Source organism: Diabrotica virgifera, chromosome 2, assembly GCF_917563875.1.
Source record: "Diabrotica virgifera virgifera chromosome 2, PGI_DIABVI_V3a".
Classification (NCBI taxonomy): Eukaryota; Metazoa; Arthropoda; class Insecta; order Coleoptera; family Chrysomelidae; genus Diabrotica; species Diabrotica virgifera.
The window spans coordinates 135792023-135799802 of NC_065444.1; the positions used below are offsets into that span (position 1 = coordinate 135792023).

A 7780-nucleotide genomic window follows, 5' to 3' on the forward strand; every position below is an offset into this window, starting at 1 on the left:
AATAAAGAAAATGATCAAAAATTGATTTTGGGCCACCACTTTGGCTTTAGGGTGCAGAGAAAATAAAATATGAATAGGTCATAATGTGTAGCAGACAGTGTGTTCTTTTATTTTCCATAAGGACGTTATCCATAAATTGAATAGGTGACGAAAAATAAAAACAAGACTGGAGCCCGCCAAAGCATTTCTGAGGTGTACGGCGCCACTGTGCCGTAACGTTTACTTATACGAAAAAAATGCATAGGACCTTATTTAGATAATGAGAAAATCGTTAAAATATGCTCTCCAAGGGTTAAGGGTAGTTTCTGCAATTTATTTTCAAGGAAAGGGATAGTTTAAGCAGGAATGTTGCAATAGTCATATATATTTATGAAAAACCCTATTGATGGAGCATATGTCCATGATGGTCAAATGCAAAAAAAGCAAAAAATTGTTTTTTCAACCCCCCCTTTATTTATTTTTTTTGGCTACAATGGTTGCACTAAGAAATCGCTTTTGGTGTCCATGTATGGGTAATAAGAACGTGCACAAAATGATATATAAAGCATTTTAATAAAGGGTGTGTGAATGATTCCAAGAAAATCACTTTCTTTATTAATTCTCCTTTTTTTTGGGGTGGTTCCGGAAAACAATGGGGGTGCATTATATAAATTTGTAAATAACACCAGTACATGGATAATCGCTGAAAGCTTTTTTACTCTAGCATAGGCGGTTCAGATGGTATGTAAGGGGGTTTTTTAAAATGTAACACCCTGTAATTAAAAAATGGCCAATTACCCTTAAATAAAACCTATACCAAAAAATCAGCCACTTATTTATGATTAATTGCCGCACGGTTACTCCTTAATTTTCATTACAGTTTGGGAAAAATAATTTTTTTAAAACATCTTTTTTAAAAACTTGTCAACTTTTGGGGCGCCACCCCCGCTAAGCGGTGGGTGATAGACATTGCTGTCGGGAAATAAATAGTAGGAAAAATAGTCCTCTTCATTTTACTGTTTAATATTTTTTTGCAAAACGTACAGGAAGGGCTACGTTTCGCAAGAACCACAAATTACCCCTTTTAAAGGGATTAAAAAGGGGGTTCCGGGGCGAAATTTTTTAAGAAAAAGTTAGTCTTATAATAAGCATCCCTTGATATACCAGAAAAAAATAAAACCGGACTTGTGTCTATTTTTCGAGGTTCAACCTCTGTTTCCTACACTATATAATAATTAAAAAATTGCTATCAATTATTACTTGGTGTCTCTTAGCACCTGCATTGTTTACTTTGTTCTTAGATATGTCTATAAAATATTATGTTTATATAAGACTAAGCCACAATAATTGAATGTATGAAAATTAGATTTTATATTGTTCTTGAGGTCTACAAAGTTCGGTTTTATCAACATCTTGTCAATTCCCTTTATTGAATACTTTTAAATATGTACAATTTTATTATTCAAAAATTCGATCAATGTCATTGCTAAGTCATGTTATCTTCTGGAATTTAGAGGGTTTTTGGGAACCAGGTGAACCGGGGGGTCAGATCTGATGGCGTATTCTTGTTCAGCGATCCCAAAAACCCCCGAGTAATCTGTTTGCACCAATTTAATGCAGAAAATCCTCTAAACTCCAGGTGATGTGCCTTAGCAGTGAACCTGGGTAACAGACGTTTTGGTGGTTGGTTTTGATGGCGTATTCGTCTTCGGCGACACCAAAACACCACTAGTAAAAAAATCTTGCCATTAATACACTTATTATGACATGTTTATGCACTTATGGATATATAATATGCACTTTAAAATGCAACTATGCATTTCGACTCATTTCTCTATGGTAGACTTTTTCCTGGCATCATCCTGAACACAATACAAAAAGTCGCAAATTTCTAGGTGCTGTATTTAAAAATCGATTCATTTTTCCTAAACGCCCTGGTCTATAATGTTTATAGTGATACTTCTTCTTCCAGCGTCGACTCTACTAATTTTTTCCTAAATGCCTTGTTTGTAATACTTATAGTGATAACTTTTGTTCTTCTAGTCTGCCGACTCCACTAATGAAGGTCATAACCATTGCAAATTCATCTCTACCTTCTGCGTTTTCAACCAGAATATTTGTCGTCTACGGGTACCCTTTCTCCTTAAAAGTTACCCTTTTGAAGGTGGTCAAAAGTTCTCTGTGTCTTCCTATTATGTGCAACACTATTTCGTTCGTAATATGATCGGTCCATGATACATATTTTCAAAATTTTCCTAAAATGTCACATCTCAAAAGATTCCGGCTTTTTCATCATTAAGTCAACAATAACAGTCCAACTTGGCATCATAAAGAAGAATATAGTGGATATAACATTTTACTATCCGATATCTGAATTACAGATTAAGTCTTTGGTTACTTATTTCCTTATCTTCAAAAAGTCTTGATTGCTCTCTTATTCCTGATCGAGTTCTGATTTCGGATTTAGATCTTCAGTAATCCAAACTTCTAAGTATTTCATTTTTTCCACTTGTTCAATATCTTCATTTTATTATCTGAATCCTTCTCATTACTTTGTAACGGGTAGTTCTTTTATGGACGACAGACTCAGTAAAACACAGGTTGAAAACAAAGCAAATCTATTAATTCTAAATTATGTACAAAATAAGTCAAAATAATAATTCAATATTCTATTTTGTCCCAGCGAAGTCCTCCTCCGGATGGGCGTCTGTAACAGAAGAACAAAATTAACAGCGATATTCAAATATATATTTATCGGGGCTCGCTCACTACGCTTACCTCCGTTGAATTGCGAGTCGCAAATTACCTCACTTCGGTACACCTTGCGTCTCGTCTCGAGTTGGCCTGCCTAAGTTTACGAATCACCTCAAAACAGTGCACGTCGCGACTCAGGTCGGCCTGCCTCGCTCACTTCGCTTGGCTGGTTATGGAGCCCAGAACGGTCGTTCAGGACTGACTGATTTCTGCTTGCGACCTTCTTAAATATCCGTGTACCGGTGTTGTCTCGGAGAGGTGGAACTCGGTGGGGGCATCTGCGCGAATTGAGAGATTCGCTCGGTTCCCAGTGTCGAGGCGTGTTCAGCATATCGGCGTATCATCACACCCCCTCTTCTTCGAAAAAAAAAAAGAAGTAACATACCTTTTTTTTTGTCTACAGTCGTTTGATCCCATCTGTTCCTCTGGGGGCTCGTCCGGGATTTCTTCTCCCACCCACGGCTTTAAATCTTTTACATGCGCCGTCATCTGCTTGCGGCTACTGCTATCGGCAAATTTCAGTTTTACGATTACTGGCGATATCACGGATGTTACTATGTATGGTCCCGAGTACTTTGGTGCTAGCTTGCTGGTGAACGCTGCGCTAGCCGATGATAGATAGTGTTCCTTTTTCATGACACGGTCTCCTGGATGTGGCCGCCAGTCTCTTCGCCTTAAATCGTAATGTTTCTTTTGGTCCTCGAAAGCGTGTTTTTGCCAATTCCCTTAACGCTTCTAACTTGCTTAAGTTTTCTGCGTACTCCTGTATACCCTGGTCGTTTGTCATATCTATTGTATCTAATTCTCTTCCAAAATTGAGAAGCGCTGGTGAAAATCCTGTCGAATCGTGTTTTGACGAATTTATGGCATAGCAGATTTCTGGTATGAATTTGTCCCAGTCTTTATGGTTATCCTCCACCTAAGTAGCTATCATTGTTTTCAGTACCTTGTTTGTTCGCTCTACTGGATTGCATTGAGGTGAGTATGGTGGTGTCAGAATGTGATTTATGTTGTAGGACTTCATGAATGCCCTAAAGCTGCTACTTGTGAACTGCGCGCCGTTGTCCGAGATGATTTTCTTTGGGATTCCGAATTGCATAATTACTTTTGATCGTAGAAAGTCGATGAGGGAGTTCGTAGACGCTGCTTTTATTGGTTGGGCGACGACCCATTTGGTGAACCGGTCTTGAACGACTATCAGGAAAGCGTTTCCCTTTGTAGATCTTGGGAATGGTCCCACTAAATCGATTGAGACAGTATGCCAAGGCTTTTCTACAGCGGACGGTTGCATTTTCCCGGCTGGTTGCATTTGAGACGGTTTATATTGAAGGCACTTCGTACAGGTTCTAACGTAGTCTGCAATTTGTTTGAACATATTAGGCCAATAGTACTTCTGCGCTATCCGGCAAATTGTTTTTGCAATTCCTAAATGGCCTGCTGTGGTTGAGTCGTGATTTTCTCTCAGAATCTCTTTCCTTTTATAATTTGGTACGTATAACTTCCATGGGATGTTAAATTCTGGGTCGGCTAAATTGCGGCTGCTCCAGATGTGTTTATATAGTTTCTCGTTTGATATTTGTAAATCCGGGAAATTGCCTGGGTTTTGGAGCACATTCCTATATAAATTATCGTACCAATCGCATGATTCTAGTTCCGATGCTAACAACTCCAGCTCTGGTTCTTCATTAAGGGTTTCTTGTGGTTGCCGTGATAAAGCATCTGCTACCTTGTTCAAAACTCCCTTTCTATATATGACATCAAAATCGTACAGCTGCAATTCTAAACTTCATCTGGCTAATCGACTTGACGGGTTTTTGAGATTCTTCAGCCATTTGAGAGATTGGTGATCCGATATAACCTTGAAGTTGTACCCTTCTATGTATGGCTTCATTTGCTTTATCCCGTACACTATGGACAGACATTCTTTTTCCGTTGTGGAATATTTTGTCTCGGCTGGTGTGAGGGTTCGACTAGCGTATGCGATTACCTTATCTTGGCCGTCGTATTTCTGTGTTAGCGCAACTCCAAGTCCGCAGTTTGACGCATCTGTCTGTAGGTAGAACGTTTTTGAGAACTCGGGACACGCTAATACTGGAGCCGTCGTAAGTTTTGATTTGAGTTCCTTAAACGCGTTTTCCTGCTTATCCGTCCATTTCCATCTTATCTTCTTCTTTAGAAGCATGTTTAGTGGTCCTGCTATTGTCGAATAGTTCTCTATGAATCGCCGATACCATGAGGTTATTCCTAAAAAGCGACGGAGCTGACGTACATTTCTAGGTGCTGCAAGTTCGGTTATAGCGCTGGTCTTCTCCGGGTCAGTTTTTATTCCTTCTGCTCCCACAACGTGTCCTAAATATTTGAGTTCTGGCTGGCAGAATGTACATTTTTCGACGTTAAGTTGTAAACTGGCTTCTTTTAGTCTCCGGAAGACCTCTTTTAGGTGATGTAAATGCTCTTGGAATGTCTTCGACATTACCACGATATCATCCAAGTATGCGAACGCGAATTCTACATCGGGCGGTATTACTTTGTCTAGCAGTCGTTGGAAAGTTGCTCCGGCGGAGTGCAGTCCGAACGGGGTAGTTCTGAATTGAAAATGACCTTTTCCGGGTACGCTAAATGCTGTCACTGGGCGGCTTGCTTCTTCCAGGGGTATTTGAAACTATCCCTGCTTCAAATCGAGGGTTGAGATTAAATTTGCTTCCTTAAGTCTATCCAAAATTTCTGATATCCGAGGTAACGGATACGCGTCCTTTTCTGATAGTTCGTTGACTTTTCTAAAGTCAATGCAAAATCTGTACGAGTTATCTTTTTTTCTAACTAGTACAATCGGTGAACTCCAACCACTTGCGGAGGGTTCGATAGTTCCTTCTTTCAACATTTTATCCACCTCTTGGTTGATGATCTGCAACATTGCGGGATTGTGCCGCCTATACGGCTGTTTGACGGGATCGCACCTTTTCTTCAATTTTATTTCGTGCTTTATTAAGTTGGTGGGACCTGCTAACTTCTCGAATTGCCTAAGTTCTTTTCTTAGGAACCTTTCTAGCTCTGTATTTTGAGTGGAGTCTTTTAAAGTGTTACATGTTTCCTCTTGATGTTGTTCGTACTGTTTGGATGTATCCCTATCGAACTTAATTCGTACTGTTTGGATGTATCCCTATCGAACTTAAGTTCGATCGAATGTTCCCTTAGGAATTTCACTCCTAGTATTGCATCTTCCGTTAACTCTAGCATTATTATAAATGTTTGTCTTGTTTGTAAATTATCGATCTCGCAGTCAATTGTTAACTTCTGGTTGAGCTCCATTGAAGATCCGTTTGCTAGTCTAGTTCTTCCGTTATAGCTATGTAGGGAGTGTTTGAATATCTGCGCTATTCTATCTCCGGCGTAATTTTTGGTGGTCCCTGTGTCAATTAATGCTTTGTAGGAACTTTGTCCGATTTTCAGTGATGCCAACAGTCGCATGTCGTTGCTTGCTTGTTGTGTAACGGCTAGAACGAGTGGAGTCGAATCTTGCTCCTCAGACTGGGACGACTCCTTATTTCTCCAGTCTGTTATTCGTTTCCCTGACGTCTGGAACAGCAGTCACTGCTGTAGACCCCTTCTTTGCCGCATCGCGAACAAAACTTTTTCCATGGGTTTTTACAATTCCTCCGGAAGTGACCTGGCATCTTACACCGGAAGCATGTCCTTTTGGCATCGTATTCTGTAGGGTCTGTATGTCTCCAATTTCCGTGAAAATTTTGATTTTCTCGGGTCCTTTCGTCTTCCAAAGTTTCGTATTCTTGGGCCAAGTCTTGCAATCCCGACAAGTGTTCGAAATCCCGGCGGCGAGCATACAGCTTATATTCTGGCAGCATATTTTTATATATCCTGTCGAGTTCTTGGTTTCTTGAAAAAGATCCCTCTCGTCTGATTAATGTTTGAATATCCGTGATGTATCTATCCACTGGTTCGTTTTTGCTTTGCTTTTTGTTTCTGATCTGCTCTTCTAGCTGTAGTAAATATTCTCTGGGATAGAAAGCTTTCTTAAAATCTTTTATGAAGTCCGTCCATGAATCCCAATTTCTGTTGTTGTTTCGGTACCATAATAATGCGTGGTCTCCTAACAATTCTGGTAATGCTTTTAGCAGATCTTGCTTATCGACCTCGTAGGCTAGGCTTAATTCGTCTATCCTCTCTATGAAGTCTACTGCATCCGAATGTTTCTTGTCGAAGTGTGTGTTCCACCTCCGTACTTGATTTAGCAAATCTGATTGCCTCATTTGTTTTGTCATTGTTAAGTCTTGTAATTGGTTTCTGATTAATGAAATTTCTTGGGTCAGTGTGTCTGGTTCGGCTTCCTTGGATGTATTGATTTTTGGAATTGTTCCTGTCGCTTCCCCACGATCCTTATAAAAGGTTCTGAGTTTTAACCTTAACTCGTCGACGGTTCCTTTGGAATCCAATCCGCACCTTTTGGCGTCGCGCTGTAATTCCTCTTTGGAAAGACGATTTATCCATGACGTACCCGTCGTGGCACCTGATACTGAGTCTGTGTCTTTATCTGTCGGCATTTTTGGTATTATCCGGGCGTCGAGTAACAACTTTTACTTGCGTATTTCTAACTTTGGCTCGGGCGCCAAATTTGTAACGGGTAGTTATTTTATGGACGACAGACTCAGTAAAACACAGGTTGAAAACAAAGCAAATCTATTAACTCTAAATTATGTACAAAATAAAAATTCAATATTCTATTTTGTCCCAGCGAAGTCCTCCTCCGGATGGGCGTCTGTAACAGAAGAACAAAATTAACAGCGATATTCAAATATATATTTATCGGGGCTCGCTCACTACGCTTGCCTCCGTTGAATTGCGAGTCGCAAATTACCTCACTTCGGTACACCTTGCGTCTCGTCTCGAGTTGGCCTGCCTAAGTTTATGAATCACCTCAAAACAGTGCACGTCGCGACTCAGGTCGGCCTGCCTCGCTCACTTCGCTTGGCTGGTTATGGAGCCCAGAACGGTCGTTCAGGACTGACTGATTTCTGCTTGCGACCTTCTT

The 7780-nt window shown here is 40.2% G+C and overlaps 1 long non-coding RNA gene across 1 annotated transcript; it reads right to left on the reverse strand.

Moving 5' to 3' along the window:
- Positions 1-2580: 2580 nt before the first annotated feature.
- On the reverse strand, positions 2581-2964 carry LOC126880685 (uncharacterized). Its single transcript, XR_007696676.1, has 2 exons — positions 2786-2964; positions 2581-2686 (listed from the first exon to the last, which is right to left on the reverse strand). It is a non-coding gene; the product is annotated as an uncharacterized LOC126880685 (long non-coding RNA).
- Between the last annotated feature and the right edge of the window lie 4816 nt (positions 2965-7780).